This window comes from Dermacentor albipictus, chromosome 8, assembly GCF_038994185.2.
Source record: "Dermacentor albipictus isolate Rhodes 1998 colony chromosome 8, USDA_Dalb.pri_finalv2, whole genome shotgun sequence".
Lineage (NCBI taxonomy): Eukaryota > Metazoa > Arthropoda > Arachnida > Ixodida > Ixodidae > Dermacentor > Dermacentor albipictus.
The window spans coordinates 2,425,947-2,444,921 of NC_091828.1; the positions used below are offsets into that span (position 1 = coordinate 2,425,947).

An 18,975-nucleotide genomic window follows, 5' to 3' on the forward strand; every position below is an offset into this window, starting at 1 on the left:
CACTTAGGGCCGAAAAGTAAAAGATTTCCTCAGGGTTGCTGCCTGTGTTGGGTAGGGGTAAGCGAGACAATGCGTCGGTTAGCTGCATAGCCAATCCTGGCTTGTGTTCGGTTCTATAGCTGTAGTCGGCCAAAAATGTCAATCAGCGATGCACTCTTGCAGTGGCCACTGCACTGCCCGACTGTTTAGGATCAAACAAAATTGTCATGGGCTGGTGATCGGTAATTATATCAAAAGACCGTCTGTGCAGGTACTTGTGAAATTTTTTTACAGCAAACACGATACCAAGTGCTTCTTTTTCAATTTGTCCGTAGTTACGTTCGGACACGAACAGTGACCGTGAAGCAAAAACAACTGGCTTTTCCTGCCCGTTCACCACGTGCGCTACCACAGCACGTAACCTATAATCGGATGCATCGCATGTGATTGATTTTTTTTTCCACATCATAGAGTTGCAGCATACTCTTATCAGTCAACATTTCTTTGCATCTGCCGAATGCCTCATCACATTCACGTGACGAGTGCCATTTGGTTTCTTTTTGAAGCATGTAGTGCAATGGTTCCATGACCGAGGCCAAATTTGGCAAAAATTTCCCATAGTAGTTAACCAAACCCAATGTGGTGGTGGTGGTGGTGGTGAATTGTAGCAACAGGCGGGTTTAGCCTGGCGAACAAGGCCGGCAATTGCTCCGCCCGAGCGTCTCGCACAATACCGCTGAAGGGTTTCACCATGTGTCCATCAAACCAGTCTCTCTTAAGAACTCGATGAGGAGACGTGAAGTTTCTTTTCGGGCTATAACTGAACCAAACCCAAAATAGCCTTCAGTTGGGTCACGCTAGTGGGCCTTCGTGCTTTTCTAATGGCTTAATGGGTACAAGCCATTCTTGTCGATCTCGTGCCCCAAATATGTGACGCGCTGCTGGAAGAGACTGCATTTCTTAGTGTTCACTATTATGCTGTGTTCACTTAGGTGTCGAAGCACTTGCTCCACTCTGTGGTAGCACTCCTTGCAATTGTCACCTGCAATGACTACATCTAAGTAGCAGGTGGTCCTCGGCATATTGCGCTGTATCTGCTCCACCACTGCTTGCAAGCGGCGTTGCCCAAGTACTGTGTCTGACCTTGTATATGACACCAGCTGTTTCTAGCTTGACCAATTTTTGCTCAACTCCCTCGCGCAAAGCATGTGGCACTGGTAGTGCTTTGATGAATACAGGGCACACTTCCTCCTTCAATTCAATGTTGTATTCAACCCCTTAATGGTACCAAAACCCGCATCAAACACTTTGAGAAATTTCTCAGCAAGCGACGTCTCCTTATCCAAAGCCTTTACAGACAAGACTTTAAGGCAATTTATTTTGATTTTAGAAAGCCACAGAATGTAGGCATTCTTCCCCCTGCGCTTCTTTCACTACGACCAGTGGCGATTCGAAGCACTGCTCTTCGCATTGCACCTTTACATCCATGAAGCCTACCGTAGGGACTGCCGTGCCATTGCACATAGCTAATTTGACATTTGCTTGTCTGCAAGAGCCATTTGGAAAGTGTTTCGCACACTCTACTTTTGACATTATTGACACTGCTGCGCCCGTGGCAAGTTCCATGCGTATCACTTTATCATTAGAACCTCAAGTAAAATGGCGGGCATGCCTTCTTTGTGGTTCACGTGACACAAAGTGAGTTCATTGTTGCACTCTTCAATCTCTACATTGCGGACAAGCTTAGATTTGCACATTTTGGCAGCATGGTCCTTTTTCGTAGGCTTATAGCAGGTACTGTAGCTGCCGGCAGATGGCAACACAAGTTTATGGTCACACTGTCATGGCAGCTGCACTTTTTTCTTAAGAATCAGGAAATTAACTATGAGAAGTGTTACACTGAACATTGTAGACTCTAAAATGTGGTCTTTCAGCAACATTTTAGCAAGAACAGTGCAGCAGTAGGCGCAAATCTTTTTTCGAACCCGCTAAGCGAAATATGCAGAACCCTGTCTGCTAATCAGCCCCAAACCACTATAAACAACTTACTGTTCGGGCTAGTGCACAACCATTTTGGTTTACTTTCCCAGGAGATCTATGTGGCCTACCATCATGACGCAAAGTGTGGTGGTGGTCAAATTGGAGCAGGCCATTGTGAAATTGTTGCATTTTCCTCAACTTGTGATCAGGGGGTTTGTTATGCTGCTACACTGAGCTGCGCAATAAACAGCAGCAGCATAGCAGATGACCGAGCAAGCTGCAGTGTGTGCCAAACTGTCAAGGTGCTCTGTTGCCATGTCACCACCCTTCATATCGTGATGTCGTGCAACGGAGCAGCTGAAGAAAATTATTTAGGGTACTCCGAGGCTTGTTAATATACTTTGTGAGGTTTCGAGCTCAAGTACCTTTATTTAAAGGGACACTAAAGACAAAAATGATTTCTTCTGCATAAGTAAATTACCGTTCTACAACACCAAAAACACCACTCTTACAACGATAAGACATTTGGTAAGCCAGAAAAAGCGCAAAAACGAAATACGGGTGGCAGCACCTACTTAAATTTCCGCACCTGGGGGCTGTGACGTCTTGGATTTTGATGGCATCTTCTAGGGCCTACTAATTATATATATAGCAGTACAGATTGACTACATTGGGTTCTAAAGGAACCAAATATTAAACATGGCAAGTTTCGGGAACCTTTACTCAGCCAATGCGGCCCAAATATGAAAACACTTTGGAATCCCTGACGTCACGCTGACAGACCAGCGCTGGGGTTCTGGCGCGAAATTCAAATACTGATACTTGGACCTTCATTTTCTCAACTAATAATCAAACTATTTTTTGAAATGACTACCTACAGGGTTCTCAAACAGTGCTTCATTAGTCTAAACTGATTTATTGTTTCGGTTTAGTGTCCCTTTAAAAAAACTACGAGGAGCCAAATATCATCTTGGTACTCCTTTAGACTCCCAAATATTCGTGCAGTTCAGGTGCACGGATACCAAAAAAACATGCCAGTTTGACTTCCATAGATACATGTGTGGCAGTTCGCAAGCAAAGTTCCGACACGGTACATCTGCCCAAGGTTTTGCAGCAGCAGCTTCTGATTTTTTTTGAAATCAAGGAATGCAAACTCAGCCACAGTCTTGCCGAATCCCCATTCCACTGCTTGACGAACTGTGCTCATTTGCTTGTTGAAGAGCTCTTGCTGGCGAGTGAGGGCAGCACCGGCATAAGGCCTCATCAGGAGAGGGCGCAAAGGATACGCAAGGTCACCATAGATGCAGTAGGAGTTACCCTGCACTAGCCGCTCCAACTTCTCGTAGAGGCCACTGTCGCGCAGGATACCTGTGTAAAAAAAGAACAAATGCTTTTAAAAATGGCCATGAAGTTGTGTATCATTACTGCAGGGTGGCTCTAGCTCTGACACTGTTTCAGGCAGTGCTTAATAGGTTGTGATGGCCCGCACCATAGAACAATCCGTAGCAGATGGTTGTAGCTCAACATTTCGGACTGTAAGATCAATTATGGGTGGTTGCCTTTTCCAAATTGCAACCTGAATGTGTGTTTAATGCATTTCCACCTCAGTGTAAGTGGCATGGTAAACAACATGCAGTAGCAATGCGGAAATGAGGCAAAAGCAGTGGTTTCATATTAGATTTTTGTGAAACTGTCATTGAAATAAACATGAAAAATTGTTTACAGATGGTTAAATTGAGGAGAAAGGTGTAGGTAATGTGTCCAAGTGTGTGGACATCTAGTTGGGTTAGAGAAGTTGGTTCTAGATAAGGGGGACACAAGTGGCTCCCATATGCCACATCTAAACTCTGCTTGGGTCTCGCCTGAACCCAAGAAATTCGCATACACAATTAGTTTTTCTGCAAATGTAAACTTTTGTATTAAGGGAAGCGTTATAGCTGATGTTCAATAAGAGAAAGACACCATACGACTGACAAAGCACTGACTTTAAGCTAGCAGATTTCATTAGGTAAATGTTTATATATGTCACATGCAAAGTGCACAACTCATTATAGTAGGAACCAAGAATGCAAAAAAAGCATGGAAAAGAACACAAATGTCTGGTAGAACAGCATGCACTGCAGTACCTGTAGAGCAATAACACCTGTGCTCTTGCATTGTCATGAAATATCTTAAGGCATTTCACGGACATATGTAATCATTTACCTAATAAAATCAGTCAATTGAAAGTCGGTGCTTTATCCGTGGTATTGTGTCTTACTTTGGTTCTGTGTCAACTATAGTGCTTGAAACGCCCTAACAAACATTCCGATCTAGCTGTACTTGTTTTACAAACACTACATTAAACAAAGAAACACTGACCAGCGTCATGCCTGTGCCCTTCATAAGGCCCATCAAGTTGGCACACAATCCCATTGGCACACATGATTGCCTGATACTTGAGTGCGTGGTGCCTCTTGTGCCCAGAAAAATACATGCGCTGGTTCACTGAAGGGCGGCAAATGGGCCTTGCCGTGCCATCCACAAAGCCCCAACAATTGCGCAGGGGAGCCCCTCTGTCATACACAGCCTGTAAAGACAAACAAAACCTCCTCAGTCAAAACTGCATGTACACGCTCAATTTTAGCGGTAACGCTGAGCTTAGTGTCACAATATATTTTAGCCTGTAGTATACATTTGCTGCTGATACAGTTACTTAATTTACTGGCAATCGGATGGTGACAGCAATGAGCAGCCATAGCATGCCGCATGCAAAACTGGAGAAAAAGATTTTAATACCTCGTATCAAGTAAACATTTATCTGTTGCACAAAAACAAAAGCACAAAAAAGGGTGCAGTGCAAGAACATGAAGTGTGCAAAAGCAAATCACACCAATACAATTTTCGCCCACTTACTTTGGAAAAATCCTCCAGGTCACTGAGACGCAGCCAGCTGTGGTTATTCAAGTCGTCCAGCAGATGGCCGAATGAGCTGTCAATATGATTGAACAGTATGCTCACGATGCTTGACATTGCGGACGCGTGTCGGCCGAAAAGGGGCTCTAAATCCCACCATCTATTGGGGTACGCAAGTCTGCGCAGACCCATCAATAGAGCTTCCTCTGCCGACACAGTGACTCCCTGGCTGCTCCGGATTTCCGTTATGCGCAAGGCATCCTTGAGCATGTGGAGGTCGCCCTTCTCGAATCGGAACAGCCTCCGAAAAGTTTGGTCATCCATAGCCGCAGCGTCCACGAAACCGGTGGACGAAATCCTCTTCCTTTCTGTGGGCGCGCGGCGGGCGAGGAATAAATCTTCTATTTCTGTCCACGACAAATCAAGGTAAAGAAGCTGGTCGCATAGCACACGGGCACGCTGTCGCCGCAACGGCGTCATGTTAAAATCTGCAGTAGGCTCTAAATGATCAAAACAGAGACCACGTCGGATTACGCTGCACGAGAAGCCTAACAGCATGCAAACTAACAGCGTACCAAACATATGTTTGGATTGCTTCGGCTCGGCCTCAGTCGTACCGTAAGCGCGTAGATAATCTTATGGATCTTTTGCCTAGTGTCGTCATACATCGTTTTCATATATATTAATTGCTTCTAATAAAAAAAGTTTAGTGTACTTTACTTCATATGCTTCATTTCATATTTTATAAAATGATAACGCAGCAACGATCAGACGTTGGTGGTGCTGCGAGCGCATGCGACCTCATTGCGGTTTGCGTTTGGGGCCGCTAACCTATAACACGTTTCTGCTTGCGTACGCAAACGCAAACGCACCCAAGCGCTTGGGGCCCCAACGCCTTGCGTCCCCAACACTAAAACTGCCTATTATGTGCATTACGCAATGGGTCCGCGCCGTACTCACTAGCGCAGCTGAATATATAATGCCGCGTGAAACATGAGGCAACTGGGCAAGCGGTAATCCGAAACGCGCCGTTTCCAAAGCAGTCGACACCGTACGCGCTCCCATTTTGTGAGGACTGTGGGTGAGGTTTCCCTAGCCGCTTTCATATCGTGGCGCAGTAGGGAACGCCCGAGCACAGCCACGCGAACCACAAAAGTGTATTGTAGTACACAGATCACAAGGCGATGGCTACGCGGTGGCCGATCACCGCGGTGCAGCGAAGTGGGGCAGGTAGTTTTCTTGTGAGGTTCCACATTGCACGAAACACTCTCCGACGGCCGCCGTAATTCTCTCGTAAGAACGCAGATAGACACACATGTAGAACTAAACAGCAAAACAGGTGCCGTCACCGGCGCCGACGCCAGTGGCGCTTCGCGGGTTTTGTCTTCATTTTCACTTTTAGTTGATAGGAAAACGAACAGAAGCGAGGACATTCTGCGGCCGAAGCCGTCGAAGTTTTGTGTGGTCCCGCTTCCGAAGTCAGGTCGTCAGGTGCCGACCGGGGGTTCTGGCAGCGCGACAGGACATTGTGGTCGACGAGACGAACAGATCGTCTATTATAAAGACCTAAATAAGCTGGCTTGCACTCTAGAAATGTATAAATTTGCAGAAATAAAAAGAAAGAAAAAGAACCACTTGGACAATATATCTCTCCCTTCTCGTCTCCTTCTCACAGATGTGTATAATAAAATAAAATAACGCATAAAATAAGAAACAGAGAACTCCGTTTACGATAAAGGGAGGTCTCTATATTCTAAAATCCCCGTTAAAAAGGATGTAGAATTGAGGTCCTTTCTCCTTCTTTCATCCCCATTTTGCGAGGGAGCAAAATGGAGGACGCTGAACATTTCTGCACCACTGTAAGGGAGCACGGCTTTCAGGCACGTAGTCTCAAGGGAGGTCACATCCCTTAAAATACCCGTTTCGGTTCATTTACGCTTACAGTGTATACTGTCTGCAAGCAAACGACAAACAACGGAAGTAAAGTTCCGGGGAGGTCACCGCTTCCTGATTGGCTGCTCTCTCTACGCCGTTGTCACAAATTTTGCATACTGCCACTTAGTGACGTTGCAGCAACCGAGCAGAACGCGTATCGAACAAAATATCTCCGCTCATGCCCCAGTTTTATGAAGATGTTGAATTAGCAGACGATAAAAGTGAAAACGCGGTATACAGTAGTAATGGGGGACTTCAATGCAAATATGGGGAAAAGCAGGCAGGTGAACTGGCAATTGGCCACTACGGTGTGGATTCTACAAACACTAGAGGTGATATGCTGGTAGAATTCGCAGAAAAAAATAAGCTCAGAATAATGAACAGTTTTTTCAAGAAATGTAGCAACAGAAAATTGACCTGGAAAATCCCTAATTGTGAAACAAGAAATGAGATTGATTTCATACTTGCTGCCGATCCCAGCATAGTGCACGATGTTCATGTAATAGGTAGGGTAAAAAGTGATCATAGGTAAGTGAGGGCCTGGATCCATATCAATTTGAACAGAGAAAGAGTAAAATTGGTCAAGAAAAAACAGGTCAACCTGGAGGCAGTAAGGGCAAAAGCAGACAAATTTAGGCTGGTACTTGCAAACAAATATGCAGCCTTAGAACAGACAGATGATGATGATGGCATAGAGGTGATGAAGGAAACCGTAACGAGGCTGGCTTCAGAGGCCGCAATTGAAGTGGGTGGCAAGGCACCAAGGCAGACATTAGGCAAGCTCTCCCAAGTAACAAAGGACCTACTAAAAAACGACGAAGGATAAAAGTCCAGAACTCAAGCGATAAGATAGAATTTGCGGAACTGTCGAACCTGAAAATGATGTAACTTCTATTGGCGCGGCTGTGCACAACTTCCGGGATAGCACCCACGCAAGAGGCCGCGTTTCTATCAAAAAGCTCGCCTTCGTGCATAGCGTACGCCGCCAGCATTTCCTGGTTAGCGTTAAGGTTGCATAAGCTCCAGTTATGAATAAAGGGAAAATTAGACATCCACCTGTTCATAGCAATTACTACAGAGGAAATCCGTACGGTTTCCTCGAAAGAAACGCCTAATAGTTGAAGAAAAATTCGTCCTGGTCCGGGACTGGAACCCGGGACCACCGCCTTTCCGGGGCAGGCGTTCTACCATCTGAGCTAACCAGGCGGCTAGCACATGGCAGGGCGAAGTCAAACTCTTGCCTTTACTTCGTGTCGTCGACAATTTCGACTTCGCCCTGCCATCTGCTAGCCGCCTATCAACTGCCAACTGCCAACTGCCAATATCAACTGCCGACGATCATTTATCATATACTATAGGCTTGTTCATCTACTCCCGTAATATTAGGCGTAAATGAAAACGACTGCTGTGTTCCAAGGGTGTTTTTATATGGAATAGTCTTTTCTGTAAAAAGGAGGTGTTGCAAGGGGGTTTACAAAAGTAAAAATACATGAATACCCTCATTACACCCATAAGGGTGTGAAAATTTTAAGAGTGCACTTCTTTCAGAAAATAGGCGAAAGGCTCTAAAAGACCTACGTGATTGAACACATGGACTACCTTATATGTGCGAAGCCAGAATACTAATTTTCTCATTGAAATCACAGATGTGAGGACAGGAGTGTGTGTCATCTCTGTGTCGTCCAAGTCACAGTAGTGTCTGCTATTCTTGTTATTATACTTTGTAAGTCAATCTAGTCGAACACCTTTGATGTTAATTAAGTTCATGCTTCTACAACGCGGGGTCTTTTACGTAGTTTAAGTGGATGTAATACGTATTATAAAGAAAATATTTGTTTTCGTCTTCTAACTTTATCTTTTGTACTAGTTTGTGTCTTGAACAAAGGGTTGTCAACAATTTAAAAAATACCTGACAAGTCAGGCTGGAAAGTAAATGCTTTACTGATATTCAGTATGGCATGATAAGAATAACACGTGTATTTGTTCATGTTGGCTGATGCGCCAGACGGCGAGTCTACTGAGTACAAGATAACAATAATTTTGGTGGTCTGATAACACGAGCTGCACTGCTTGACGACATTCGTGTTAAATTTCCCATGCGGAGTAAAGGCTTAGACGTCATTCCATTTTCGTGTAATTGTGCATCATTGTACACGACTAACGATTGGAGCGAGTGGAAAACCTGAAGTATAGCGGCAGCTGCGCTCTGTGTCCAAGTGGAAGGCTTGTGGTCGGCACGGAATTATAGAAAGCCTATTTTTTACACATACCAGTAAATCATGAATCCGCAACAATCAACAATACGGCATTATTGAAAGCATATTTCTTTAAAGTTATCAGTAAACGAACAATAAGAATGCTTGTATTTTCCTAAACATTTTGTCTTGAAAGAGGCAAGTTGTGCTGTTTCACAAGGACTCACTAAAACAACCAGTACTTATATACTGAGAACTGTAGCTTAGAAACAATTTGCAACTTCAAGTATATATTGACACGTGTACTTGTCTTTATCGGGCGACAAGTTTTTCCGCCTAACAAATGTTATCGCACAGCGCGGTACGCGCCTGCATGTATCCGAAGTTTCTGGAAAGTTATCGATGCTTCTATCCGCTGCCTGTTGTCGCCGAGACTTATGTTATCTTATTTCATCACCTGACGCGAATGGTGTAGAACTTTGTGGAAGGCACGCGGGTCCGAACGATTAGTCTGGAACGTTCGACGACTGCTCTATAAAAGCCGACCCGCTTGACCCGCAGATCAGATTTTCGACGATCGCCGAGCGTGTTCGCCGCTTTCGTTGTGCTATAAGTGTAGCCTGTTTTGTGGGCACAGGTTCGCCCAATAAAAGCTAGTTTTGTATTCCACCGTACTGCTTCTTTCTTCACCGTCACTACCGCGTGACATCTGGTGGAGGTGCGGGGTAGATGCGGCGGAATCCGAGAGGACAAACGCATTACTTGTTTCCAGAGTTTCCTCGATGTACGCGATCGTCGTGCCCTTGTTGATGTGCATGAACTCCTGGCTGAAGTTTGTCAGCAACACTTTAGTTTTACCTCCATGCAGTCGAGCGATCCCTCTTGCGACGCAAATTTCACGGTCTAGCAGTAGACGTTGGTCGCCTTCGATGACGCCTTCTGCGTCAGCGGGTGTTTCGGTGCTGACCGAAATAACAATGCTGCTGCGAGGCGGGATGCTCACTTGATCTTCAAGCACACTCAAGGCGTGGTGACTACGAGGGCTCTCCGGCGGCATTGCTTTATCTTCCGACAGCGTTACTGACTTCGACTTGAGGTTGATGATTGCGCCGTGTTGGTCCAGGAAGTCCATACCGAGAATGACGTCTCGTGAACACTGTTGGAGGATAACGAAGGTGGCAGGGTAAGTCCGGTCATGAATTGTTATTCTTGCCGTGCAGATCCCAGTCGGCGTGATCAGGTGTCCTCCAGCGGTGCGAATCTGAGGGCCTTCCCATGCGGTCTTCACTTTCTTCAACTGGGCGGCGATGTGTCCACTCATTACGGAGTAATCGGCCCCTGTGTCGACTAAGGCAGTGACTGCGTGGCCGTCGAGAAGCACGTCGAGGTCGGTTGTTCTTTGTCTGGCATTGCAGTTAGGTCTTGGCGTTGGATCACGGCTGCGTCGTGTTGAAATGAAGTTGGAACGTCGCGTCGTCAAGTCGTCTTTCGTCGGTGTAGTTTTGGCTTCCAGACTTCGTCGGGACGGCGGCGTGTCGTCATCAGGTCGTCGAGATGGTTTCTTCGTCCTCTTCGTCGGCGGCGGAGGATCTTCGTCAGTTCGACGAACAGCAACCGCACCTCCATCGGTTGCTGCTTTTAGTTTTCCGGGTATGGGCTCGCTGACCGGCCCCGGGCTGGGCCAGTGTATGGTCGGCGCTGCGGCGACAGGTAGCGGCCTGGTGATGGCGAACGGGACGGCCGTCGAGGGCTCCACTGAGCAGCGGCGAGGTAATCGGCGATGTCACGTGGTAGTGACGGTGAAGAAAGAAGCAGTACGGTGGAATACAAAAGTAGCTTTTATTGGGCGAACCTGTGCCCACAAAACAGGCTACACTTATAGCACAACGAAAGCGGCGAACACGCTCGGCGATCGTCGAAAATCTGATCTGCGGGTCAAGCGGGTCGGCTTTTATAGAGCAGTCGTCGAACGTTCCAGACTAATCGTTCGGACCCGCGTGCCTTCCACAAAGTTCTACACCATTCGCGTCAGGTGATGAAATAAGATAACATAAGTCTCGGCGACAACAGGCAGCGGATAGAAGCATCGATAACTTTCCAGAAACTTCGGATACATGCAGGCGCGTACCGCGCTGTGCGATAACATTTGTTAGGCGGAAAAACTTGTCGCCCGATAAAGGCAAGTACACGTGTCAATATAACGAACCTGGAAAACTTGATAGACTAGCATGAATACTTGCTTAAATACCAGACAATCGTTTGCACATTTAAGCAACTAACCGCTACCCTCATAAGCCCTGTGTGACCCAGCTCATACCTACTTCATTACAGTGAAAAACTAAACTAAGGAAAAGGCCGTCCACAATAAAAAACGATAGAGCGCCATCATTTTTGTTTTTCTGATTTAAAATGAAATACGGAAAACGTCAATTAACCGCACTAGAATGTAATCATTTGGGTCGAACGCTTTCGCATAATATGGTCTCGAAGTTTCAAGCAAGTACTAAGCTTTTCTTTAAGTAAAAAGCAATTTCATTCTTCAGTACGACAAACGTAATCACATCCCTCTTTTAGTATTTCAATACACTTGATGGCGTGCACTAGCTTGTCTCAGACTTTCGCGTGTACAAATTCAAATATTAGTATAGTAATGCTCAAGCAAACATTTCCTTTGTTTACATGCCGTTATGTGTAGTTGCGGTGGCTAATCAGTTACCCACCATCATTGTTTATGTATTTCAAGGTTGGAATCACTGGGTTGGTTCAGCGAATTTTAGAGGTGAGCCCCGATTCAAGTCTGTGTAAACTATTTATAAATTTTCGAAGTAAGTGTTGATATTCTTGGTCTGCTACTAATTCCGATGTCTCGCCTTGGTTGTTTAATGCCTTTTGTTTCAGTGCTTCGTGAACGGAATGCTGAATTTTGACCTCTCAACGCAAATATACCTCTTCATAGAATTTCTCAAGGAACTCTTGCAGGAAACAGGTAAGCACATCGCTCTTGCAAGTGCAGTAAAAAAAAAAAAAGCTAGTGGCGGTTCACTTCGAGAATGCGTGTGACGCGCACACGTAGCGCTGATAGGAGCGGCGAGAAGCTCCAGCGGGGCCCTCTGGCGAGTGGCGTCACGTTCCCTCCAGCTCGCTCGTTCCCCTTGTGCACGCTTGGGGTTACTGGTGGCTCCAGTCGTTCTCGTTCGCGAATACGTTGGCTTCTTTTTGCTGGCATGCCTTAAGCACAGTTCTTTTTCTTGAAAAACGCGTGATTTCCGGCTTGGATAACGCAAGCTATGCAGCGTTGAAATGGTCTACTGGTTTTTGAATGCATGTATCCGCTGTGTGTGTACAAAAATTTTGCCTAAATAGAAGGTCTGTGAATTCACCGCTCGGAATTCAGTATGGCGCTCCGCTAAACACTTAACGAAATATTTCCTCAGTACTTGGCTATGAGGTACATTGAGTATTACGTGGGAGGAAAATCTTATTTGGTGCCAACAATATAAATCCCTGTTAGAAGGACACTGCCAGCGAAACTTTTATCGCGATTCTTATCGCTCTGGTGAGTTCTACTCAAATGCGGCCACGTTATTAATTCGTAAAAGGAAGAGTTAGGCACGCATTTTGTATCAAAAAGGTTACTACAACTTTCACCATTCTCATTAACAGGCACCCAGAAAACTCACAGTTCGTGGCTATTAAGACGACGGCGGGTCTTGAATACTACATATATACTTCCGAAATAACATAACAGGAATCAGCCGATCAATTGCAAGCAATAGAATGTTTCACAGTGGCCCTCAGTAGCCTTTATCGACGCTACGGTACACCCTTCAAGCAACGGAAGCAACCGACTATCGTTATGGTGAGGCACGTGTTGTTCCCGAAACCCACTAGTTCCTTGCCACTTCGAATTGAAAACATGAAGCGGTTCTTTACAATGCCAATTGCAACGTCTAAAGCATACTCAAGGCACTACAGCGCAACCTACGCTGCCTTGCAAAGGAAAATTTAAACGCCTTCTGCCTCACCATGTCGCGTTCTTCCATTGTTTATTTATGCAAACTGAGAACTATTCGCTTCCTCAGTACATAAAAGGCAACCTCGCACACCCGCCTCATCAGGAAGACACCAGAAGAATCCCATGAATGGACTTGATTTTTGACTTCCACCCTGAAATATTGATAACTTCAGTATGTTCCCTATTACTAATAAATGAGGCTTTGACTTCTTCCTGGCCGCAGCCTCACGGTACCAAAGGTGTATTTCACTGAAATCTTCAGTTGGAGCAGCCTGTGTCAGTTCGCCAAACAGGTTCACTGTGTCTGTGTCTCAAGCAACACGCACCTGTAAATTTCTGAAGTTAGTTGAACATGTAGCACGGAAAATAAAATAAAATTTGGGACATTCATTTCCCTGCGCTGCAGACAGATGTAGGCCTCAATTAGCTGTACTTCAATTTAGCGCCCCTTAAGTTTAACCAGTGAAGAACGGCCTAAGTTTGAGAAGCAGTTAAAGAAGCAAGTGTGCTGGTAATATCCAAACAGCAGTGTGAGTTAAGTGCGCATGTCAATGCCCAGCGTTTCTGGGAAGAAATGGAAAAATTCGATATGCCACAGGGAACTATAGTCATCGTGAGCCAACACGCTTTAGAGGCTTAAAATCAAGGTAAATGTTGAAGAAGTCATATAGAGCCAGTGGCTTTGACATCGTTGTTGCACCACGGCAAATATATATGCTGTGTTATTGCGTTTATGCTTTCATTATTCGCGTGAGCTACCACTGCAATGTCTAGATGCACGCATTAAAAGCCCGTAGTAGGCTGTTCGGAGCTCCTACGTCTGGCGTTGTAGTGTTTCTATTGATAGATATATTGCCGTCTGGGAACTAAGCTCTTTGAATAAATTTTCAAACGAAGTCGTCGTAAAAAGTTATTTATTTATTTATTTATTTAAGATACTTTCAAGGCCCGAAGGCATTACAGAAAGGAGTGGGTGAACGTAAAAAAAAAATTGTGCAAGATACAAGGACATATTCAACGTGGCGTTTCATGAATGCCGGTTTTGAAGTTGTGGATACAAGTAAGGGAACGAGAGCTTAAAAGGAAGCTTTAGCTGGGGCGCCCCTATCTAAATACATGTAGAAGGAGAATTTGCTTTTCTCGGCAACCACTGCGCCAAATTTAGCAAGGTTTGTTGCATTTAAAAGAAAAACCTAAAATTTAGTGTCTGTTTGTTTCGAATTTTCTATATAGGTCGTCAATTTTTTATTCAGAATTGTCGAAAATCAAAAATTTTCAGGACACAGAACTTTCATCTTGACATCTCTAACTCAGGAATGAAAAATGATATCACAATTCTATGAATTTCATCTAACAGTACATTTAAAGCGGACAAAATCGCTAAGTTACACATGAATCTCAAAAAAGTTATTAATACGAAAATACAGCTTTTGCTAAACCATTGCACACAACGTAACAAATTTGTGGAAGATACAAAATGACATATCGAATTTGTTTGCTTTCACTGGTCTGATGGATGCCGCTTACATAACCGCGATATCTGTACTTGATGCAGAGCTATGAATTTGTAAACTTCGTGCTTCTATATTTCTCAAACTCTAGAAATTTCGAAAATTTTTTAAACAAAATTCACGAAATCAATCGAAATTACACTTCCAATAGTCACAAGAATTTAGCTTTCTATCTCAAATACAACAAATTTCATTAAAATCAATCCACGGGTTGTCTCAGAAAAGCGTTTTTGCGTTTCACATGTAATTGAATTGGCCGCGTCGGAGTTTGGCCCGAGCTAAAGCCAAGGGGGGGGGGGGGGGGGGGGGGCAATCCGTATGGCTCCCATTGGCCGTTTTCGAGCAGACGCTCTTTCGACGCTAGCGCCAAGGTCCCCTTCAGTTACGGCCCTAACCAATGCGCGACGCTTTAGCAAATGGGTGGCGCACATGATTGCTTACGTTGTCATGGCAACAGCAACAGCAGCCGCGCGGCAGCTCCTCTCTCAAACGTTTTTCTTTACTTTTTGTTTTTATTATGCCAACCCGCTCCACCACCTTTCCCCCATGCCGCGCGCGCCGCTCACTTTTTTTTTGTTTTTACCCATAAGCGGTGCGTTTTTTTTATAGCGCGCTTGTTACGGCGCGCCACGCGCCAGCTCGCGAGCAATGCGCGCGCTACGCCACGCATTGGCATTGCTTGCGAGCTGGCGCGTGGTGCGCCGTGGGCTATGCGTTGGCACGCACGCAGTCTTGCCCATACTTATATTATACCAGCATGTGCCGGGACATAAAAACAAATTCCACTTCCAACACAACAGATGTTTAGTCTCGCTTTATTGACTTCGTTTCCGAAAACAGATTTTTCTTACAACGTGGTGTGATACACGCTCAAAAAATGACCAAAAGTGATAGGTGCATGACATATAGAAGAGTACTAAAGACAAAAGTTCACAGATGGTGAAATAACAAAAGAAAGCGCTAGAAAACGCGAAGGCCGTTTCATGTACACACATAAAAAAACTTGATTTTTATATAACGTCCTCAAGACCTAAATGTAGACGAGCTCCTGATATGTGCACTAAGATATTGCACAAAATCGGACGACGTGTATGCCATAGTCATGACAACTATAAAAAGGGAAAACTCACTGGTAATGGCAAAAACAATGACACGCAAAATACCTGAAAGATAGAATAAAATGCTAACATTGTTTGATTGAGAGCCATACCAGAAGAAAGCTTACTTATAAATCTGCACAAAAGTATTTGAAATGCGTGACATGTTCATTACTGCTGAACAAATTGAAAAAACATGGCCGAAAAAAATTACATTGTACAAAAAACTGAAACACACGTTACCACATTATTTTGCACTTGACCACAACTTGAGTAACGGTGGCAAGGGGAACAGAAGGTAGTCGGCTTTTGCAGCAGCACATAGAAAACATTCGCAGAAAGGCTTATTCCTCAATCAAAGACCAGGTAAAACAAGCCAACACGACTTTTCTTTCTACCCGAATGCAATGCTTAGCAATTAGGTCACTTAAGGCACTGAGTCGTACCTACTGGGCTCTCCTTTGTATAATAAACACGAACTGCAAAAATCTCCATGTAGGACTCTTGCAATGCTCATGCTTTTCAGAAGAAAGAAAAGCGTATCATGCCTACACATGAAGGTTGTTCGTGCGGTTTTCCCATCGGGGGTTACTGAGATAGTACACAAACACTAACAGCAATTTTTCAGTGGTTAGTAGGTTTGTAGAACGTGATACATAGAAAAAACACAGGGCCGTATGGAAAGCTGGGCAAGTTACTGAAGTTGCAGAGTGAGACTTGGCACAGAAAAACACAAGTCACTGACCAGGTGACAATGAGGAGGAACATCTATTTGTCAGCTTTCTCTACCGGGAAGAGGCAAGTATAGCACAATCAAGGCGCAACGACGTCCGGAGCCTCATGGAGCACACAAATGGACAGGGCTGTGTTCGTGTACATGCGCCTTCTGATGTCCTTGGGTCTGAGCGCTCACCTGTTGTCTTTAGGCGCCCGGAACAACCTTGCAGGACTGGTTTTTGAGGTATTTGTGCACCACTGCACGATGCACGAGCGGTACAAGACGTGAAACGGTTGAAACATCGCGGAGCACAAGCACACAGCTACCGAGGACCACAGAACTGACGAAACTAGCCACGTCGGTCAACGCACAGCAACGCACGCATCTCGATGACAGTAGATAACAAAAATAAAGCGTTACGTAGCGGACTAAGCAGCAGCCGGGCCGGCGGGGACGGCACGGCGGCGCGGGCGCGTAGACAGTCGAAGGTGAGGGAGTTGCGAGGGTGTTACGAGAGAGGGCGTGGGGAGAGGAGTTGAGCGGCGGGAGGGCTTGGCCACCTGGATCGGCGCGAGTGCGCGCGACGATCTACGAGGCCATGCAAGGGAAACAGATTTTTGCGTTCGCCCATTACAGAGATGGCGCCAATTTCCTGTGCCACCGAAACCGGGAAGTGTCCCCCCCCCCCCCCTGCTAAAGCTTCCTCTTAAGAAGGGGAAACACTGCAGCGTGCGTGCGGACACCGCCTGAACTGTAGCAGACGACAGGCGCGAGTGCGTGCCCTGACGACACGCGAGCGGCGCTCGCAGCGCCCCTATAGGCAGTTATCTGGGTTAACAGGGCACACGACGCTATCGGCCCGCGGTGCGCCTAGATGCCTACACTGCCCGCATCGCAGATCGTGTTAACGAGAGGGCTCGTGTGGCAGCACCATACGCAGCAGCAGCCGGAGTAGAAAGCCCCGTTCTAAACATTCGCTTACCTTGTAAATTACCTGGAATCGTGTCAGCGCGCATAGGCAAACGTAAACACTTGACAGACAATAACCGCGGACTGTCCCTGTCAAAAGGCAGGCATGAAGAATCGCGGCGGAAACAACGAGCGAAGTGACTTTCTTGTTGTCCCTTGCTTGAACGTGAACTGAGCGGTGAGAACCCAGCGCACGCAAAGCTACGAGGAGGAGGAGGAGGAGGAGGAGGAAAAACGTTTATTGAGCTCTAGAAAGTTTTATGAATATCCCGGAGTCAGATTACGAGCCATCAGACACCAGAGCAAATCGTTTGCAAGATAGACCCCGCGCGGCCGAAAGACAATGCCCCGCGCCCTCCTTCCCGCTGTCCCAAGTGCGCGACGTAATGCGGCGCGATTCTGCCCTTGCACCCGCGAGATTAAGCTGCCATCGTCGGCATCGTCCCACGCTTTCACTCGCACACACAGCCTACGGCACTCGAGAGCGATGTTAGCATGAGACGAACACGGTACGGATGCATCGCAGGGAAACCCTGTCGCAACTCCCAGAGGATGTCAACCCTGCGCGCCTCCATGTTCCCCTCCACGACGCTTCCTCTAGTTTCTCCATCCCCACTTCGCTCAACGTTACCTACACATTCCTCAAGCTAGTGCTACTTTGCTGCACGTTCAGCGTGCTCCTTCTGTCTTTCTCCAGCGTGCAATTCACCTTGCAGGCGCCTTCCTCGTCCGCTTCCGCCGTGGCTTCAGATAGAAACAGCCGATTTTACGAGCTAGTCAGTTACGCTTGCGCGTAGAATACACTCTCTCATCACCGTGTTCGCATTTGCGCCGCCATGTTTTCTGACCTGGTGGCGTGCCCTTTGCTGGCGTCAGCCAGTCTCCAATTACTGTGTTCTCAATGCCAGCGCACGGCACCGATGCGGCGCAGCAAGTCACTGTTTTGACGTTTGTCCTCAACAATGACGCGCGTCTCGAGGGTGCGTGTCAGATCTCTCTCTTTCTTATGTTGTTGTATTATGCGCCAGTGCATCGAAACGCGGAAAGAAATAAATAATTGTCCTAGACTAATAGTTACCAATACGTAATTTTTTTAATAGCGCCCACATTCGATACCCTCAAGTAAGTAAAGCAAAAAATAATATTGTAACATGGCGAGGAAAAGAAGGTTGAAGAGGACGACAACGGTCACTGGGGCGTGCAGCAGCATTTCAATGGCTATATCTTCCCGATCGATCATATAAATGAACACAGAATGATCCGTATTTGGTGGAGGTGCTGCATAGCGTTCGAAACCTTTATGAACCTGCATGAAACGGTAAAGCTGCTGTTCATCACGGAATCGTATGTCGTTGGTTATTTCTGTGTGACGACTCAGCTCCTCCCACACGATCTGCCTAATAGTGGATGTGAGATCAAGGGATGGGCAATGGGCTACGCTGGCAATGGTTGCGACATTTGTGAGCCAGGAACGTAAGGCAATGAAGCATTACGTTGGCGAGTGAGTTGAGGGTCTCCTTGGCGACGAAGAACTTATAGACATCCTCGCCGATGTCTTTGCACAAGTGGCCAACTTTGTCCTCCTCCAACATGCAAGTATGCTTCAGCAGGACTCCTACACACACACACACACACACACACACACACACACACACACACACACACACACACACACACACAC

At 46.0% G+C, this 18,975-nt stretch overlaps 1 pseudogene; it reads right to left on the minus strand.

The window, feature by feature from the left end:
* Positions 1–2,940: 2,940 nt before the first annotated feature.
* On the minus strand, positions 2,941–5,334 carry LOC139048716 (uncharacterized; annotated as a pseudogene).
* Positions 5,335–18,975: the final 13,641 nt, after the last annotated feature.